This window comes from Ambystoma mexicanum, chromosome 6p, assembly GCF_040938575.1.
Source record: "Ambystoma mexicanum isolate Mex_15411 chromosome 6p, UKY_AmexF1_1, whole genome shotgun sequence".
NCBI lineage: Eukaryota > Metazoa > Chordata > Amphibia > Caudata > Ambystomatidae > Ambystoma > Ambystoma mexicanum.
The window spans coordinates 891,921,790-891,943,214 of record NC_090935.1 but is presented as its reverse complement, the minus strand read 5'-3'; the positions used below and the strand labels follow the sequence as shown (position 1 = coordinate 891,943,214).

At 48.7% G+C, this 21,425-nt stretch overlaps 1 protein-coding gene across 2 annotated transcripts in view; it reads left to right on the top strand.

Annotated features, from left to right (window-relative positions):
* The window catches only part of MCC (MCC regulator of WNT signaling pathway), a 2,118,336-nt gene that overhangs the window by 171,426 nt on the left and 1,925,485 nt on the right, over positions 1–21,425 (top strand). The gene's annotated exons all lie outside the window — the stretch shown is intronic.

Here is a 21,425-nt window from a genome sequence, read left to right as displayed (position 1 = left end):
GCTTAGTCATGAATGTCAGTCATACAATGCAGATGTTAATTGGCTGCAACTGTAATGAGCGGGTGTACAAGTTCTAATCTGAATTTTGGATTATAAACATTTTGCAATTCTCACATAATTGAATGCGGCACAGGCCTCACAGTGAGGTGCAACTGACCCCGTACAGTTGATAACAGCAAGAAGTGAGATGACTCTGTTCCTTTGAGGCATTTCCAAGATGGACGACATTTGAAATGCAAGCATTTTGCAAGTCTTATGTTTTTCATATAGGATACAGAGCTCACGATGAAGTCCAGCTGATTGAAAATTGTGAAGAATGAATGAAACCCACTTCTGAGGATTGGGTAGCAAGAAAGCAAGGGTGGTGTAGATGCGCCTGAGTGGGTGGACCTGTAGCCTATATAACTAACAGCTCAGAACAGCAATGATAGAGTTTACAGAGGCAGCTGGAGGCAAGGACCCTAATGATGCCAGATGGGGGCAGAGTTTGGAGGACTTAACTGATTCACAAATTCACAAGATGGACTGCCTGGATAGGCAAAAGCAAGCAGGTAATTCAATGCATGACAATAGTTCTATCTATGGGCCTAAAACTAGTCACTTTGCCGTAATTTTCCAAATTCAAATTTGTACTGCTTCACTAACTTGGAGGCAAAACTAAATTACAGAGTTGTGCTGTTTTATCAAGAAGACGCAAAACGTTGTTAAGTTGATTCCCCACAATAGAGTACATCTGCTCTCTAGCCTAAAACTTGACGCTTTGCCAATTTTTCCAAATGCAATATTTTTTTTTTACTTTTTCAATATTCTCAGGGATAAATTCAGCCTTTTAATCTATTTTCTCAACATACGCTTCTATTTTCCATAGTTACGCCATTTAGAGACGCCATGATGTATTTTTGTTAGGCGAGACTTCCATCTATCTCTCTTTTGGTGAAACACTGAGTTTATCATGGTGCAGAGCTTTGGCATGGCATATGTCCACATGAGCTGCCCCTCGTATTTCTTTGGCCAGGATATTTGGATCCATCAAAGCAAAGTGGACAGAAGAGAGTAATCTGTTGCAGGGTGATTTAAAATTCTTTACCTCTAGTTTGTTAATCCATGCTTCTTGGTTGCTTTTAGGTTGTTCTTAGTTAACTGCCATTAGATGCCTTTGTTGTTTGACTGTTTTCAACCTTTTCCATTTAATAGATTATTCAGGAGTTTGTTTGCATAACCTCACTTGTCCATCCTGACAGCACCATGATTGCTAGTGTGATTTTAAGTTTTACTGTGCCACATTATCTATCCACACATTGTAGATTGCTGTAACATTGTGTAAGTGAATAGGAGAAAAATATGATGCTAGGTCTCTATACATCTATTTTATTGCTAATATTGGGAACAGTAGATTATTGGACCATGATGTGGCATTTATTACACGTCTATACACAAGTGTTTCAAGGCGCGACGAGGCAAGGGAGGGGGAACCTTGTGTCTGGAACAGCACATTCTGTGCTGCAAAAACCTGCCATAGCCCCATACACCTTTGGGGTGGAGAGTAGGCTGTGGCATGCAGGGTATGAAAGACATTTTGACAATACCTTCAATTCCACTCCACGTGAATCAGTACAGTCATATAGCCGAGTGGCATCCACAAAGAGGCTGAACATAATTCTATATTCATCACACACAGGCTGTCTCCTGGGTGAAACTTGAAACAAAAGTTGTCAGTATAAGCTCCTCAACAATTCAGACAGTTTGCGCGTCCTTATAAAGTTTACAAGGTTTGGGGTGCTTTCTCGTCACTCAATATCAATGATGCTTGCTGTGAGCTTTTTCCTTCTGGCCTCTGGATGTCCGTGGAATACAGCCACCTCCAGCTCATTTTGTAGTTTCTTTAGACGTCGCTCAATCATTCTCGATGAACAATATTTACAAGGAGAGCTTCTCTTCAGCTTTCAGACGATACATCTGGGTTTGCATTCCCCAATTTCCACAAGCGGGCTTAAGAGGGCTGTCGCGCCCTCTCCTAGGGTCCTGATAGTCCCCCTTCACCACCTCTCTACTCCTCAAGTGTGCCCTCTTGTACTTTCCCTTTCTTGCTATCAATGTCCTCACTAGCCTCCTGACATTATCCTTCAGTATCCTCTTGATGTCTCCAATCAACCTCATCCTGATATACCAACCAAAATAATCATGTCTTATCTCCAGCCTCCTCTCTCTCCAACTCACTCCAAACCTCTGCCATCAGCTCTTACTCCAAATATCCACAATGCCTGTCCGTGACTGAACTTATTTAATCCTGTGACCCCCCCCCCTCGTCTGGGTTCGAACTTTCTGTGAGGGTCTTAACTGTGGAAGTGAAGGAGTGCAGAGCTGTAATTCGCTGTACTTAATTGAATCTTCTGTGTTTGCTTGGTAACGTTTAAGTCAGTGCACGGCTTTAAACGGCTGATCCACCATTTTGGATTTTAGTGGGACCAATTTTGGGGAGGTTCCTCTCCAGGCTTTTCAGACATATCGCCTTGTCTGGCAGCGGACCAGAGCTCATGTGCATGTTTCCAGGGAGAGTCAACAGGTTTGAGCAATGGAAAAAGCACTTTTGTTTTTGCCATTGCTTACTTGCATGCTATCTCTGAGCTTGCGCTGCAGGGAAATTTATGCAGTAACTGTTTCATAAGCAGGCGTGCTGTGTGATTGTTATGTGATGTGGCACTGATGTTAATTTGCATGAGTTCTGTAAGAAAATGCAATGTGCCTTTGATGTTTGAGTGGGTGTTTACTCCCAGTGCCAGTGGAATTAGATTCCTTTCCTACGTGATTTCCTTCACCTGCAGTGTTCATTTTTCTTAAGCGGACAGTGATTCTGCTTTCCTGGAGCAAAGGATTGTGTGAAGGGTTTATCTTTGGGAATGAAGACACCAGTGCCATACTGATTTTATATTGTTTCAGATTCCCAGGTGCAGGTGTAATCTCCCTTAAAGAGACAGTATCCTTAAACTGTGTCATGTCACGGTCCTCTGCCATATGGCAGGAAGTAATGTGGGATGACCAGGGGATCCTCCACATACCACCCCTGGTCCCAGCATCAACTAGATCCAGGAAGAACCAGGCCCTCTTGGCTACCCCACTAGATGTTCCCAGATTTAATCTGAGGACTTTGACACATCACACCTTCTTTCTGACAGCACTAGAGTTCTACCATGGGGAATCTACTTAAGTAATTCACATTAGCCTGAAGCTTGTACTCCCCATGAATAATGGACAAATAGTAGGACCGAAAAGCCAGGAATCCTCTATAGACTCTGGATTTGTGTGTAAGGTTCTTGATGGCCAAGTCTATGGTCCATAGCAAACACAAGTTTGTATCCTGTCATGTAGTAATTGAGGGCCTCTATGGCCCACCGAATGGCTAGGCACTCATGTTCTTTGGTGCAGTAGTTTATTTTCCAGGGAATGGAGCTAGAGGGCATGTGTTGTTTTATGCCTTGCCCTGGATGCTTTTGCCTGTTCGCTCTTGTGGTTGAACTATGTTATTTCTTACTTCAAAGCTCCGGCACATGACTATGGGCAGAGTAAGGTGACATTTGACTGGATTGGCCTTGCGCCTGGCCTTTCTGAGACTTTGGTAAACCAGATATAGTAACCTTAGTAGTCTCAACTGGTCTGCCGAGGTCTGACTGTATACCACAGTGTAATTTAGGTAAACTCCTATAAAAGCTTGGTGAGGCTGAAGTATTGTCCATCACTCATCCAAAGGTAGAAGGTGTCCTGTGTGTCCTAAAGGGTAAGACAGAGATTTGGAAGAGGCCCATAGGCATGAAAAAAGCACTTTCAGTTGATCTTCTGGGGCCTGGGGAGTCTGTTGCTGCCCCTTTTATTAAATCAAGGGTGGAACTATGTTTTTCTGGTCTGATCATCTTGATCATCTTATTGATTCTTGGCCTGAGATAAGCATTAAAGCAGGAGATTTCATTTGCTTTCCAGAAATCTGTGCAAAACCACCACCTACCATCAGGCTTAGGCACAGGGACAACCAGTGGCTTTGTGAAGGCTCAGACTTTCAGGTCCAGATTTCTCCTCAACACATCCTCCATAGCCTTCTGACAAGGCTTGGTGAGTCGACAGACTGAAACTGACTGGCTTTCCTGTAGGGGTCTCTGTACAGCATACATAATTGTGTGCTGTAAGGAGTTTGAGCATTGACCCATGGGCAGCCAATGGTCAGGTTAACGGTTTCTGATATATAAGCTTTATTTCAGGCTTTGGTGCCATCAAAGCATATTACATTACATATAGAATGACAGATAAAACAAGATATAACAACATATAAAAACCATCAACTTAATACTCGGATCATGAGCTAGAAATAACATTAAGGATTTTTATAAAGTATTTACGTATTAAGTTGTTTAAGGTTTGGTTTGTAAAAATACCACAGGAACTAGGGGAATACTCTCTAAATCTGTAGAAGGATGGGACAACACAAAGTGAGGTTCTGCAGGTGGTCCTCAGCTAATAAGATGCAGATTCAGGAAAGTCTCATACATAATCTTATAAAGTCTGTCGCTCCAGGTAAACCCAATTCTAGTCCAAAGGTGGTAGCCAACATCAGTCCAAACCTATTCTTAACAAATCATTTTGCATCTTGGCAAGTTCTGTAATTGTTCTCAATTCTGGGAAAACACAAACTCCAAAAAACGAACCTAGCTGTGTCCAGCTCAACTTTCAATATAATACAAACAGATGCTCAGCTGGCAAACTTCTCCAGGGAGTTCTCATGATTCAGAGATCCCCATGGTTTCTTGGCTCTTCTCTGCGTTCTCCACACACTTTCAGTGGTTCCTCCAGGTTCTGCTCAATTATTTAATTTCGTAAAATCCCTTCATGGTCTCTATTTCTTCTCTAACACTAAACTTTCTCATAGGCCATGGTACTCTACTTTTCCCAGGTCCTGGGGTTTTTCACTGGTGGTTTCCTTTCCTCTGCCATTCTAGATTTGCCTTCTCTGGATGAGTTTTTTTCTTCCCCCTCAATTGGGATCCTTTGTTAGTCTGATCTTCCTCCTCCTTCCAGGGGTGTCGCCTTCTTAGACGTCTCTTGAAAGGGCTACTGCACAGACCTTCCTCCTTCTGCCAGGTTTTTTGTGGTGTAACCCAGGCATTGGGCTCCACCTCTTTGACATCACTGATTCTTGTGGTGTGCTCTCTGGCTTGTGTCTGACAGAGCCTCTGCTGGATAGCCACCAGGTGTAGTATCTCAATCCAGGTAGCTGTCTCTTCTCCCAAAGGGAGCGATACGTAGAACATCTGCTTCCTCCTATGCTGTGCCCCTTAGTGGCTTCCTCCTGTCCCTTTTCATATATCTGGGACAGTGGGTCTCTTTGTAAGCCGTACTGGGATTGGTCTTTTCCCTGGGTGGCCCGTTTCGGATCCCCTGATTTGCCCCTTATTAAATAATTTCTTATTATTCCTATTCTATTTGTATTGGCCATTGGTAAATTACCTTCATTAACCTGTATTACCATCTCTAAGGCATAGAAAATGTGCCATGCCATCGAAGCCATCTTGGAATCTTCTGTGGTTGTGGGTGGTTCTGGGGGGCTCCATGGCTCTTGGTGTTTGCTAATCTAATGAATGCAGCATTATTTTCTGACTTTGTGATCTGCGGGTGGTCTGGCATCTTCCTCCTTCACCAGTACATGTGCAAGGGAATTTAGTTAACGATTCGCGGTTGAGGTTCGTTACGTGAACTGTCCTGGTCTGATATGAAGGCTTCTGGGAGTTTTAGTCCCATCAGTGTTTTTGTTCTGCCAACACTATAAGGGAAGGCAAAATACACTCTGGGAGACACCTGTTACGCTCACCTGGCTCCCACAGGGGCGACTATCTGAACTGGACAGCTGCGGTCTCCACCAATGTGACGCGTAGTGCCGAGATGACAGACTGGACTGGCCCACCTAGCTTCGTTTGCTTGGCCCCTAGGAGTATTCTCTGAAAATGGAGAAAGGGAATTAACCACCCGTGGAGTTGAGTGTTAACCCCCATCCCCGCTGTTCTCCCCACTGATCACCTTTAATGTCCCCTCTTATAGTCTCACCTGATGGTTTGGAAAGATGGGCTCTCCATCCTGCATTGAGCGCAGGGGCCACGAAGGAGTTGGTGAGTTCCAGAACAATATTGACTCTGAGATTTCCGGCGAGACGCCGTAAGTATATAGTTCGTAAGAGTTCAAATGTCTGAATTTCACTCTTGTCCGATTCCTTGCAGGTTGCAGCTTGACCCTAGCGAAGAGTTCCTCGTGGCAACCGGCAACATTCAGGTAAGGATTTGTATTATCCAACACAGTCCGATAAAATAATGTCAGGATGCTTTCTCCCTTATTCAGGTGCTGAGAGAAATTATGAAGTCTCTGGGAATAATGCCTCCGGCAGTAAAATTAGGTAAGTCTATTGTGGTGGGAAGGATTCCCCTTGTTTGTCCCTTTGTTTCACCTTGCTGTCCTTTTGTTCCCCTTAGGGGCCGGGGTATGGCGAAGACGCGGTGGAGGCTGCGCCGACCCGTGAAGAGGAATAGTACCCCTGGTGGTAAAATCAGGTTAGTCTATGGGGGGTAACTAATATTGCCTCTGTTTATTCCCTTGGCTCACCTTGCTGTTCTTGTGTTCACCTTAGGTGCCGGAGTGCGGCGGGGACATGCAGAAGGATGCGGTGGATAGTGAAGATGCTGTGAAGGCCGGTGAGTTCAGCGCGGCGCTTCAGCAGGCGAGGCGACGTGCATAAAATAACTTCTTTCTTCCAGCTCGAAGGCGTGGTGGATCGGGAAATCGGGTAAGGATCAAAGGTATTGCTCTTGTTCTAACCTTTTCTCCTTCTTTCTCCCTCTTTCTAGGAGCTCCAGACTCGAGGCGGACGTGGCAGAAGACTGGATGCAGACTTGCAGGCACGGTGAGCGTTACGCTGCTGGATGCAGAATAACGCGAAGCGTGTGCTGCTCTTCGTGCGTGGTTTAAATGGCCTCCAAAGTAGTCCCAGGTAAGTATTCCTCCTCGACCCCACCCGAGTAAAAAAATAGTCACTAGGTAAAGAAGTCCCTTCCAACCTCTTTTGGCTTAGAGCTTTTGCAGCATGGTCTGCATCAGGTAAGTTTTAATCTATGAGCCTGGTGCCTATGGCGCCAGGACTGACTTTCATATGAGCCTGGCACCATAGACGCCAGGACTGCACCCAAATAGCCCCTAGCAGGGGTTGTTGGGCTTGCTTGGAATAACTTGATGCCTGCTTCCGGGGTTGTTGGACTTGATCTGGATCCCCGGGGGTAGGCATCATGACAACACCTTGCATAGCAGCTGCACCAACCCAGTGCCCTGGGTTTGCCCCCTCATAACTGAAGATGAGGACTTGCTGTAACTCGCCACAAGACTTGGTCAGGCCAATCTACAAAGACATCAGAGGAGTGTGTTAGGTAGGTCTGTTGGTCTTGGGTCTGATTTGGAGTTGGCTTCATCCGTATCAAATCAATTATTGGTGCAGAGATTGTCTCCCTTTCCCCAGTCTCCAGGTGTGTAATTGAGATTTGTTATTCTATCTTTCACCATGCCTTGATCCAGTTTACCTGATAAATCTGAAAGGAACTTTTGACTATTGTGCTGCTGCACATGGACGTTTAGTTCACTGGGAACTTGCTTGAGTTGGTAAGCACCATGCTCGGCAGTTTTGCTGTGGTTTGAACTGCCTTAGTTTGGAATAATCAGCCAGCTAGACTGTGGATAGTGTTGTGCCACATTTCTGATGAACCACAGTCTCTTTTAGGTAGTTCTCATGCTTTCTGCGGTTCCTCCTTCCGGATCTTTTCATTGAAGCCTTCATGATTCAAGATATCCAAGATGTCTCTGGGTTCTTTCCCACAGACCAGTTCAAATGGAGAGTACCCAGTGGAAACTTCGGGCATTTTTCATGGAGCGAAGAGAGTCCAGTTTAATAGTTATTCCACTTCCTTGTGTCGTTAAAGTACGACTTCTGCTGAAAGTTCTTTAGGGTTAGACTGAAGTACTACACTAAGCCATCTGTCTGGAGGTAATAGACGGAGGTTCAGATGGTATCTTTAACAACTTCTTTAAATTGGTCATGAGTTAAGAGTAAACCGGATACTCTGGTCCGGGATGGTCTCCTTTGGGAACCCCACTAGTGTAAAGTATGGTACTAGATGTCTCAAGATGTGTTGTGCAGCTTTTAGTCTCGGGGTAGTGGGTAACATCATATAGTAGGACTAAGATATAGTAATTCCGGCCTTTGATTGATTCGGGAACCAGGGACCTATCACATTCATTCCATTTCTGGAGAAGAGAATACCAATGATGGATGAGGGTACTAGAGGAGTCTTACACACATCATTCCTATATTCCTTTGGCGTTCATGACAGTACCCCTGGCCAAAAGAAGCGACAAAGGAACTGGGTCGTACTTATCCTTTGGTGTCCTCCAAGAGATGGGAGATGGCAAGATCGAGAACAGATTTCCGCAAAGGTGTGGGTACCAACAGCTGATATTTAGTCTGTCCCTCTTCCTTGATATGATTAATTTATTGGTACTAAAGACCCCTTTGCTTTACAAAATTGGGCTGAGTCACTTGCCTACCCTCCTCTGAGAATATGGTGGTATCAAAGCAGCTTGCAGGGAAGGATCTCTCCTTTAGGCTCAGGCAAATTCTGGTTCTAAAGGGAGCGCTCTATCCTGCCCTTTGGGTGAGGTACTTGCTCCTCTAATGAGTCCAACTGAATCTAGCTCATGCCCCTACTCTGGGACGCTGACAACTGCTTCTAGGATGTTTCTGAGGTAAGACGACCTAAACCCGGCTTCACCCCATTCTGTACCTGTAGCTCTTTGACTTGTTCAGCTTGGGTGGGAAGACACATTTCACAAATCTACTGACCTATGAGGTCCCCCTCTAAGACTACAGACATTGCATTGCTACGGTTGAACAGAAGCCCTTCACCACGTCATGATGGTCCCTGTCAAACACTCGAGCACGACATCAAACTCAAGACACAAGGTCGGGATAGTCTTCTCGTAACTCTACTCACAGTGTTAGCTTCCTTGTAAAATGAACAAGGTTCGAGATACTGCCCCATCACTCAATGTCAAGGGGAATTCTCTCTGAGCTTCTTTCTGCTTGTCTATGGTTGTTAGTTGGATATGAGCGTCTCCAGTTCACCTTCCTGTAAATGTCACTGTATTTCCAGGTAACCTATTAGACATCTGTCCTTGAGGGCTTTATGAGACAAAACTATGGGGGCTTAGGGAGAGTGGCGGTGCAGTGAAGTGCATCTCCTTTGCCATCAAACAAGAACATTGTAAGATGATGTAGAAGCATTGTCCGTGTTTGTTTGTGTTTATAGCTTGCCGTTAATTAGATTGTCTGCTGGTGTTTGTTCCTAAACTTGCCCCCATACCCCAACACGAGCCTTTCAAAGCATCTCTTCTTTGGGATGCTGAAAGTGTTGTTGGCTAAACGACTGTTCAATGTAGACCAAAGCAGCCTGATTAGGGGAGACTCTGCGCATACAAGATGTCAGGGAGGTGCGTTCGGGAAGTGGAGCTTGTATTGTCATTAGAACAAATATAAAAATAGGAAATTACACATGATGTTTCTATGGATATTCCTTCTAAAGCGCAAACTCTACCCAGAGGTGTTAGAATGCTGTGAAAATCAGCACAATTATGATAGAAAATGAAATGATCCCCTATGATAGAAAATGATATGATCCCCTATTACAGAAAAATGAAGACAAAAGCGGACAGTCTGGGGTGCTGCATCATTTATGGTGTTTGACTGTCCTCTAAATTGTAGTAAATAGTCAAGTTACTGCAGATGGACTGGCAACTTATTCCAGGTAATTACCACATTCCTGAAGAAAGAAAATGGGCTTTGAAATATGTAGTCTTAAACCTTTTTTGATTCTGGGATTCCTTGCTCCTCCCCCTTCAATAACTGCATTTTCTGGTAACTACGCAGGTACGAATCTTCTTGCACGCAACTAGATAGTTATTGAACAAGGCCTATAAAATCGGTTTTATGTCATTTCATAGATGGGTGAAATTTCGATGGGGTTTTTCCCCAAGTATTTTTTTACCAAAAAAACTCATTGAAATAGATTTTTACCGTTTTTTTTGTGTGGGTTCCCCGCAAAGCCCCGTATCTCCCATTATTGTTTTACCTATTCCCGACCACTCCCAACCCTTATTTATACTTTTCTAACCCCCACCCTATATAGTTTTTTTGGTAAAATATACTCAGGAGGGAAACAAAACATCGACATTTCACCCAACGATGTAAGAATGCTATACCATAAAATCATGTTTGAGAGAAGTAGGTCAGTAAAGGCTGCAAAACATTTTTTATTTAAATTAAAAACTTCAAAGCACTGTTGGAAAATTATATTCAGCAGGATTTTCTTCCAGGGGCAGGTGATGGTTAATTCCTGTTGCAAACCTGTGAAATGTGGGGGGGGGAGGTTACCATGGTTCTACAGCATGGGGTCTGGCATGGATTCACATGCTCATGAATATTCCCTGTTGTCAGGCTGGGAAACCTCGGTAAAGAAAAAATCAGTTTCAGTTTAGTTTCTGAACTGTCTTTCTCCTAACAACCAATCACAGGTTTCTAGGTCATATTGCCCCCTGTCAATGACTGCCCTCTACCTAAGCCCCTCCTCTGGTAGCCATCTTCAGATTTTTACCGCATGTTCAAGTGTTGGGAGTCCTTGTGCTATAGCTCTCGAGCTTTTACTGAGTTTGCAATTTTTCTAAGAGTTTGCTCTTATTTTTTCGGTCAATCGAGCCTCAAGCTTAATCGATCCATCATCCGACTAACGGGGACCCATTTTTCGGAACTTTCTACACCACTCAAGGCCGATTTTTCATCGAGTTACCTTCTTGGAGGCCTCGGACATGGCTGAAGCTAGAGGAGACTCGACGCCTCTGTTCAGGATTTGCCCGAGATGCGGCCTACGGAACATTTTCTTGGACGATGGGCACTCCCTGTGCCTCTACTGCCTGCACATCGACCATACGCACATGGAGGAGGCCTGTGTGTTCTGCAAAGACATGGTTCCCCACACCATGAAGGATTGTCGCGAGCAGCTTACCAAGTGGCTCCAGTCTGGTGAATCTGGGTCATTCAGCCGCAAGAAGAAATCCGAGCGGTCTTCTAAGACCTTTGAGGGCGCCCCGGCAACAGGGGTCCAACAGAAGGCAAAGCACTGCGAGTCCAATGGGTGCAGTATCTCCAGCACCTTCCACCAAGAGCCAACGGTCCGGCTCGGCGAAGAAAAGGAAGTCGGAGCACCTGGGTAAACGTCTGGAGAAGTCCCAGTCCGCGCCGACGGAGAAGGCCAAAGGGGAGTGTGGCGCTGACCCTCCCCCCCCCCCCCCATGGTGAAGGCCCCAAGCACGACCAAGGTCGTTAAGGCCCAGATTCACCCAGCGAAAACCTCCATTTGAAAGAGTGGTGGCATCCCTGGCGAAGGCCGTTGATACAGGTTTGCAGGACAGGGGCCCCAAAGTGAGGGTTTCCCTACCGGCCAGGAGGGAATCATCTTTTCAGTCTGTAGAGAAGATGCTGGTGAAGACGATGCCGGTCATCTCTCCGAAACAGTCTCCCCTGATCGAGAAGAAGGGGGGGGGCACGGTAGTCCTTCAGGGCACAGACATCTCCTTCTCCGAGGAGCTTGCTGTTCTCAAGACCGTCTTGGACCAAAGATTTGTCGAGGCCAGGTCCTACGGGAGGGACCCCAACGAGGCAGATGTGGAGAGTGACGGAGGCACCGACGAAGAGGAGCAAGGCATTCAGAAGCTGGAGGACACTATGCCACTGCCGCCGTCCCTTCCACTGCTGCCCCCAGCAGACATCTCTGTGGACATCCTTCAGGCGCTACACACTCTGTGCTGAGAGATTCGGACAAGGATGCCCCTGTTGCTGGTGGGAGATCCCACGGCAGCTGGGCCATCGGGGGAACTCCTGCAAAAGAGGAAGAGCGTTCACCCTCCACCTCCTGACCATCCACCGCCTCCCTCTCCCCTACTGAGGGACGAGACGGAACCGGATACGGCAACGATGGGCACGGGTATGGACGACAGCGGGGTGGATCTCCCATCCCCGCCACCCAGAGCCTCGCTGCACAATGAGATTGGCTCGTTTCACGCCATGATATGGCGGGCCTCAGAGTTGTTCCAACTGACTCAAGAGGAAACAAAGGAGGGCTTCCTGTACCAGCACCGGGAGGATAAGAGGAAGACTGTGTGGTCTATCCCGCTGTTGGACGACATTTGAGACGAGGGACTGTCCCTCATGAAGAACCTGTCCTCAGCCCCGGCGAGGAGGGACCGGTACGAGAAGAAGTACAGGGTGCCGGATTCTGTACCCAAGTGCTTGAAGTCACACCCTTTCCCGGATTTGGTGGTCTTGGCGGCAGCTAGGAAGAAGTCTGCGGGCTCCGCTGCGTCGACATCCTCCCCCCCCGAACAGCGAGGGAAAGAAGCTGCACGCCATGGGACGACAGTCATCTCGTCGGCAGCAGCGACCATCAAGGCTGCCAACACCCTCGCAATTGTGGCTCGTTACGACAGGGAGCTCTGGTTCAAGATCGTTCCCCTCCTGGACTTTCTGCCTGACGACAAGAGGGCAGAAGCACTGGAGATTCTGCAGGAAGGCAAGGTGGCGTCGGACCATGCCATCACGGTGGCCACGGACATCGCCGACTCGGGGTCCCGGCAGATGGGCAACGGCGATTGCCTTCGTCGGCGGGGCTGGTTGTAGGCCACTAATTTCTAACAGGATGTGCAGTCCAAGGTGATGAACATGCCCTTCGGCGGGCATAACTTATTTGGCAAGACTGTGGATGAGTCTCTCCAGGCCATCAAGGCAGATACGGAGACGGTGCACGCTTTGGACACGCTTCAGCAGCGACGGCCATCCTTTCGGACTTCCGCAGGAAAGTCCCAAGGTTCCTCCAAAGGCTTTGGTGGCTTTGCGTCATCCTACCATCAACCATCCCGCTCTTCGACCCAGGAGGCCTACAGGGGCCGCAGCAAGGCCGGAGAAGGTCGCCGCCGTCACCAAGGTTCCCAAGGTGGCTCCTCCACGGCAAAGCAGGACTGAACCAGCCGGGACGTTGGGTCCCCACCCGTGCACCCCGGTGACAGGCCAGCAGGCGAACTTCGCCGACGTGTGGAAGACCATCTCCACCGACCGTTGGGTGCTGGAAACACTCTGGAATTCCTACGGAAGTGTCAGTGTATCCCATCCGTGGCCAGGCAGGAAAACCACATCCCCTAGCTTCTGCTGGAGGTGCGGGCCATGCTGAACAAGGGCACGATAGAACTCGTTCCAAAGAGGCTCCGAGTGTACTCTCGGTACTTCCTCATCAAGAAGAAGACAGGCAGTTGGGGGCCCATACTGGACCTTCGCTGCTTGACATCAGGTCCCAGAGGTTTCGGATGGTCACCCTTAATGTACGTGCTGGTTCAGCTGGAAGAAGGGGACTTCTTGTTGACGCTGGACTTGGAGGATGCTTACTGTCTCATCTCCATCCACAAAGGGCACTGCAAGTTCCTGTGCTTCGTGGTCCAAGGGCAGCACTATCAGTTCAAGGCCCTTCCCTTCGGTTTGAAGTCAGCGCCAAGGGTTTTCACCAAGTGCTTGGCGCCAGTGGCGGCGTGGCTGTGTCTTCAAGGGATCCACGTTTACCCCTACCTGGACAACTGGCTCATCCGAGCGAAATCGAGGGAGATCGCTGTCGCTCACACAGCGGAAGCCGTCCAGCTGCTGACGGAACTGGGGTTCTCGTTGAACTATGCAAAGTCTTGATTTGTGCCATAGAAAGATGTTCTGTTCCTCAACAGTGTCTTGCCTGGCGTCTCCGTCGGATGAGATGATAGCGACCATCCTGGGCAAGGTGCAACGTCTGTTGGCCCTGAAGATCGCAAAGGTCCATCAAATCCCTTCACGGCATGATGTCGTCCTGCATATACCTCGTTTGACTGTACAGGCTGAGGATGTGGCCACTGCAAGAGTACCTCGACGCCCGGTGGATCCAGGTATCAGGAGGCTTCAAGGACACGACCACTCTCGACAAGAGGTTCCGTCGAGCAATGCAGTGGTGGTGTGGCCGCACGCATCTGGCGGTGGGCACGGTCTTCCAGACCCCTTGACATCAGGAGACGGTCACGAAAGATGCCTCCCTGGAAGGATGGGGCGCTCACATCGGAGATCTCCATGCAGGAGGCCTGTGGCTACAAGAGGAGAGGTTGTTGCATATCAACATTCTGGAGCTTCGGGCAGTGTTTTGGGCCCTCAAGGCTTTCTTTCCATCCCTCGAGGGCAAGGAGGTACGGGTCTTCACAGACAACACCACCACGATGTTCTACATCCGGAAGCAGGGGGGCACCAGATCCCCAGCACTCTCCAGAGAGGCACAGGACCTTTGGCACTGGGGCGTGGCCCAGGGGATTTTCCTCATCCCGTTTCATCTGGCGGCAGTGAAGAACATAATCACCGACTCCCTCAGCAGGGAGCTGCGCTCGTGCCATGAATGGGAGCTTCGGCAGGATCGAGTGGATCTTCTGTTCCGTCGATGGGGCAAGCCCTGCATCAATCTGTTTGCGATGGCGACGAACACCAAGTGCCGGAGGTTCGCCAGCAGGTATCCAAAGCCGGGGAGTATGCGTTCTCATTCCCCTGGGACCGCCTGTTTCTATGTGTTCCCACCATTGACGTCGCTTCTGCGACTCCTCAATCAACTCAGACGGTCCCAGTGCAGGATGATCCTCGTTGCGCCGGCGTGGCTGTGACAGATCAGGTACCCAGACCTTCTGGACATGTCAGTGTCCCCTCCAGTCAAGCTTCCGGCTGCAGCAGATCTTCTCACAAGGGAAGGAGGCGCAATTCTGCATCACGACCCGGGGTCGCTGAACTTGCAGGCCTGGCTCCTGCAGCACTAGAGTTCGGAGGATATGAGATCCCGGTGGACTGCAAGGAGGTACTTGCCAAGGCCAGGGCTTCATCTACACTGAAGTGCTGCAGACATAAGTGGAAGAGGTTCACCGTCTGGTGCCGTGCACAGAAGATAAACCCTCTACGAGTTACAGCCCCTCAGGTACTGCCGTACTTGCTGTCGCTGGCCAAAGCAGGACTAGCACACGCGTCCATCAAGATTCATCTGGTGGCTATCTCCCGCTACACCAGAACTCTGGGTAGGTTGTCGCTGTCGTCGCACCGCCTGGTCAAGGAGTTCATGAAAGGACTTTTCCGCTTGTTCCCGCCGGTGAAGGCTTCGGCCATGGCGTGGGAGCGCAACCTGCTGCTGACTAGGCTTATGGGTCCTCCGTTCGAGCCTATGCATTCGCTGCCACTGAAATTCTTATCGTGGAAGACAGCGTTTATTGTGGCCATCACCTCCGCATAATGATTGGGAGAGATCCGGGCCCTCTCCTGTAAACCTCCGTACTTGACATTTCACAAAACGAGGGTGGTGCTGCAGATGCACCCCTCCTTCATGCCCAAGGTGCTGTCGGACTTTAATCTAAACAAGCCCTTGGTGTTACCGGTTTTCTTCTCGACGCCTTCATCGCCGGGTGAGAGGACTTTGCACTCGCTTGATGTGGCTAGAGCGCTGAAGTTCTACGTGTATCGCACAAAGAGTTTTCGGAAGACATCACAGCTGTTTGTGAATTTTGGTCCTGTGAACGAATGGAAGGCCCTCTGCAAGGCTTCCATTTCCAGGTTGCTCTGCGGCTGCATCACCCATTGTCACCGGTTGGCAAACTGACCGTTGCCTGGCTGTCCGAGAGCCCATTTGACCAGAGCGATCGCTGCAACTACAGCGTTCCTGTCTGGTGTGCCCCTGCTGGACATTTGCAGGGCTGCTACGTGATGGTTGATGCACACCTTCACGAGATTCTCCTGTGTCGACCCGGATTCCAGGGAGGAGTCCAGTGTCTGCCAAGCAGTGCTGCGCAACCTGTTCGCTTGAAGGAGAGCCTGGTGAGGAGGTAAGAGATGCTTAATGTTGAGCCTTCACACCTCCCGTGGTTGTGCATGTGTGTACTGCTATGTATTCTTTATTTATTTATGAGCATATGAGCATGTGAATCCATGCCAGACCCCATGCTGGAGAAGGAACAAGTTACTTACCTGTAACTGGTGTTCTCCAGCATGGGTCTGGCATGGGTGAAATGCAAACCCTCCCGCCAACCCCTCTATGGCTCTTCTGTTGGTCCTCCTGCCACTTTACTTCCTACCAAATCTGAAGATGGCTGCCAGAGGAGGGGCCAAACCTAAGACGTATAACCAGATGCACCAGCGTTCTGACAAGTGTCGGTCCTTTGGTGGGTTCCGGGGTTTCCAAGAACGACGGTCCAGGCAACCGGACAGGTCCCCCAGCCAACACCGGTGCAAGCAGCACAAGGGCTTCTTTCAGTCTACCTCCTCTACCTGAGCCTCAGCAGAAAGAAGGCATGACGCGCCAATTCGGGTCCACGTGTTTCCAGTGGGGGCAGGCTTTCCCTTTACTACCAAGGCTGGCGCACGAGGTTCGCGGACCCATGGATCCTATCTGTAGTGTCCACGGGCTACCACCCACCAATCCCTCCCACACCGCTCTCGCCCCATCCGCTCCCACAGATTGGGACAACAACTCTGTTGGCGGAAATTTGTTTGTTTGTAGAGTCAGGTGGTGGAGGAAGTCCCAGCCTCCCAGCGGGGTCTGGGCTTCTATTCATGTATTTTTTCGCCATGCGCAAGAAGAACCAGGCTAGCCTGAGAGTTGTGTTGGACCTTTCCACCTTGAACCTTTCCCATCGCCTTCAAAAGTTCAAGATGGTTACCCCAGCGTTTATAGCAAAGACATTGTACAGGGAGAATGGATGTGCTCCCTGGATCTGAAGGATACTTACTTGCACGTCTCAATCTGGCAGCCCCATCGATCCTTTCTAAGGTTCTTGATCATGGGCTTCCACATCCAATACAAGGTTCTCCATTTGGCCTCAATTCAGCTCCCAAGGTCTTTACAAGATTTATGAACGCGATGGCTGCCCTCCTCAGGGCCCAGGGTCACGACGTCTATGCATACCTAGATGACGGGGCAAGGTCTCCGAAGGCAGTCCACCACACCGCCTCCGCCCTCAAGCTTCCACTACACGAGCTGGGATTATCTATCAATCTCAAGAGTTCACAGCTGGAACCCATGCAGTCTTTGACGTTCCTGGGCTTCATCTGGGATACGTGCGCAGAGAGGATATACCCCTCCGAGGACAAGATCACAGCCATCAGTAGGGCCATGGGGCATTTTCTCAGCAGAGCGGTGACCTCGGCATTGGTGGTACCAACGGTACAATGTCCTTTCATCGCGGGATGAAATTTCGTGAGGTTTTTTTTGCCACAATTCTTCTAATGAAAAAACTAATTGAATTGCTTAGAGGGGGGGGGGGCTAGAAAAAAAATTATATATGGGGTGTGGGTGTAAGGGAATTGATAAAAAATTAAAGGGGACCCCACCAAAAAAATTCGATGACTTTTCATTATAATATCAGCAGAAAGAAAATCCAGCAAAATGTCATCCTGCGATGAAATGACATGGAACCGTACCAACACCTCTAGGGCATTATGGCAGCATTTCTTCTGGCAGTGCCTCAATGGGGCTCAAAATGAGGAGATTGCAGTTGCACTTCGCAGCCTCCTGGAATCGGGAGAAGAGTTCCCAGGCGGAACGAGTCAACATCCCACCACATCTCCACCAGGATCTGGTTTGGTGGAGCAAGGACCGCAACTTGCATAGAGGCAGGCCCTTCAGTCCGCCAGCTCTGCAGGTCACCATCACCACAGCCTCATTCCTGGAGGATTGGGGAGCTACCCTGGACAGCCACAGTGTCCATGGAGTATGGTCCCGTCAGGAGCAGGAGGCCCACATTAATTGGCTGGAGTTGATGGCCATCTGGCTCGCTCTCAAAGCCTTGCTCCCGATGATCAGTGGCAAGTCGATGCTCATTCAAACTGACAACTCCACCAGCATGTATTATATCAACAAGCAGGGGGCACCAGGTCCCCTCCCCTATGCACTGTCCCGGGGGAGTCTAACCTGTAGGCGGACAGGCTCAGCAGGTTGGGTGCAGACAACTAAGAGTAGCAACTGGACCACCAGGTCCTTCAGGGGATAATTGAAAGGTGGGGTCATCCTCAGGTGGATCTGTTTACCACCTGGCACAACAGGAGGTGCCCCCAGTTTGCGTCCTGGCAGGGACAGGGCTGGCGCCTACTGGGCGCTGTGATGCAGATTCAGTGGAACGACATGCACGCGTATGCCTTTCCCCCCACTCCCCTCGTCCACAGGGTAGTATGCAAGATACGGGAGTCCAAACACCTACGGATCATCCTCATAGTTCCTTGGTGGCCAGCAAGGCCGTGGATCTCGGAACTCCTCAGCCTGTCTGAGCAGCCCCCGATACACTTTCCACTGGGCCCAGCTCACCTACTAACACAGCAGGAAGGCACGGTCATCCACCCGGCCCCCCAGAGGTTTGCCCTTGCATCGTGGTTCGTCAACAGGTCACTCTAAGGCATCTGCATCTGTCACAGGCCAACTTGGACATCATACAGGGCGCAAGGAGCGACGCTACCAGGAGCCCGTACAAAAGCAGGTGGAGCAGGTTTTGTCACTGGGCAGCTTCGAAGGGGGTCGATCCACTGACCTGCACATTGGACGACGTACTATCCTTCTCTACACACCTCGCTTATTCGGGGGTGCAGGTAGACACATGCCGCACCTATCTGGCGGCCATCAGAGCTTAACTCTTCCTGCATTTCCTGTGCACAAAATGGCCTTCTTTAGCAGCACGGATCTTTGCATATTTCAGCTTGCCACACAAGCTTATGCTGCACGTTTAAAAACCCCATTGAAACAGAGCCACATGCATTTCAAATCTGAAGATATTTCCATATGAACTAATTTGCACTAAATGTTACGGGGATTAGATTAATTATGTTAATGTATGTTAGTTATTAGGCTTAGTGCAAACCAATCAGTTGAAATATCATGAAATAATATGCAATTTAAAAGAATGCTCGTAATTTCTGGACTTTGCATTTTCCATCTGGCGCGCCGGTTCCATTGGCAATTTATGCCTTGTGCATTTCTGTCTAAAACCCACACTAAACTACATGTAAACGTAAATGTATATTGCTAAATTAATAATGCCCTGTAATTCAAAGCCCCTTTAACCCATCAACTCCTACAGGTTCTTGGACCGTCAACCGTATAGCTTCACAGTGGAACACTGGAAAGGCTGAGAGCAAGGTAATGTGGACTTCCTCTCCTGGTTTTCATGTGAAGCACCTCGGTCCAACCCGCATTGGGGAAGGGTATGTGACAAACCTGAGGGTACTCTCGCTCCTGATCCTCATGGGTCCTCTGCGCAGGTGGCCACGGAAAGGCAAAATACTCTGCATCTTGAAATGCACAGCAGAAACCTCCTGGAGAAATAACCCGAATCACCTAAACCAAACCCAATTTACTGCCACAACAAAAGCCTACAAACATGTTGCCCTCCAAGCAAAAAGCACCACCTACAACGCCAGAATTGGCAAAGCCAACTCTAGCACCAAGGAGCTCTTCTCCATATTGCGGGAACTAGAATCCCCAGCCCCACCCAGCACCAACTGTACCAAAGACACCACATGGTGCACAAACAGAGCATGCGCTAGTGAGCAAAATATCCATGCTTTAAGGAAAAATCCAGCAAAAGAAAAATGCATTGCCCACTACCAACGACCACCTGAAATCCCAAGTCAACCAGCTCACCGTCCCTCTATTTGAGTTCAAACCTGTCTCAGAAATCGATGCTGAAAGTCATAAAGGGCCTCAAGCCCACCAGATGTCAAGGAGGCATCTGCCCCACCCCAGTAATCAAAGACTGGGCTGAAGCTCTGGTGCCATTAATTTCTTCCCTCATTAATGCCTCCTTCTCTTCAGGCATTGTGCCAGCCAACCTAAAAGATGCCCGAGTTCTATGCTCTTAAAAAAATCCCACACTAGACCCTGACATCCCTACTAACTACCTCCCCATCACAACTGCACCATCCCTTCTGAAAATATTGGACAGAGCAGCCTATCTGTAGATTCAACAACACTTGGATCCAACAACCTCCTAGGCTTGCATCAATCATGTTTCACACCAGGCCATGGGACGGAAACAGCCCTACTCGATTTAAAAAATCAGCTTGATTAATCCAAAGAGGTTGGAAAACTAGCCCTCCTCCTACTGCTTGATCTCCCAGCCGCCTTTGATTTCATGGATCACCAAATACTATGCCAGCACCTTCACTCCTCAGCCTACTTCTCCCCTGAGGCTACTACTTGGATGTCTTCCTTCTTATCAAACGGAACAATGAGAGTCTTTTCCACATCTGCGTCAGCTTCTCCTACCCCTGTCACCTGTGGTGTCCCCCAAGGTTCATGTGCCACCCATACTGTTCAATATATTCACCAAGCCGCTGTTTGATCTCCCCGATGCCCAGGGAATTTCTTACACAAACTACACCAACGATATGCAGCTACATCTACCCATCACCGGCGCTTACCCCACTGACTCCGATTCTTTGAGACTAGTCTACCAAACTATCCAAGCATGGATGGCGATGCATATGCTCTGTCTCAACAACAACAAAATTGAGCTGCTCTTAGTCGTCTCGCTACACCTTATAAACAAACTAGACCTGGCATAAAAATATTTTAACATCGACAGCATCTCTATCCAGATAGCCAGCAGCATCAAAACCCTCTGGGTTTATCTAGACTCTACCCTAACGCTATCCAGGCAAGTCAATGCCATTGCCTCATCAGCAGCCTACACCACAAAACGTATCTATGCCTGCAGACCGTTCTTTTGCACAGAAAGCTGCCTCACTATTGCAAGAGCATTGATAGGATCCAGATTAGAATACTGCTATGCTGCCAAGAATTAGAACGCCCTTCCACCATCCTTGAGACTTGAACAGTCCTTTTGGGCATTCCGCAAGCAGCTCAAAAAACAGATATTTTCCCAAAAGTCCTAGAGGTGATGGATGCATACGTCATCTCCAAACATGCTTCCTGTACATACTCCACAAGACTGTATCTTGCACCAGTTAAGCTGTGTTAATGATTGTTATTATGCCAAGTTGAGTTAATGATTGTAACTAGTGCCTTGATGCCCCACGGCTTAGTGCTTGCTATAAATGCTTCAATAAATATATAAAGGCCATTGTTTTTATATCCTGACCCTGGGGGTGGACAAGCGAAGGAGGATCACCTGTGTGGAGGGTCATTGGGGACTAGGAGTGCGGGTGCCCTTGGGAGAGACATGGTATCCCCATTACATACCGACGACAACCCTACCCTTCCCCAGCCTTC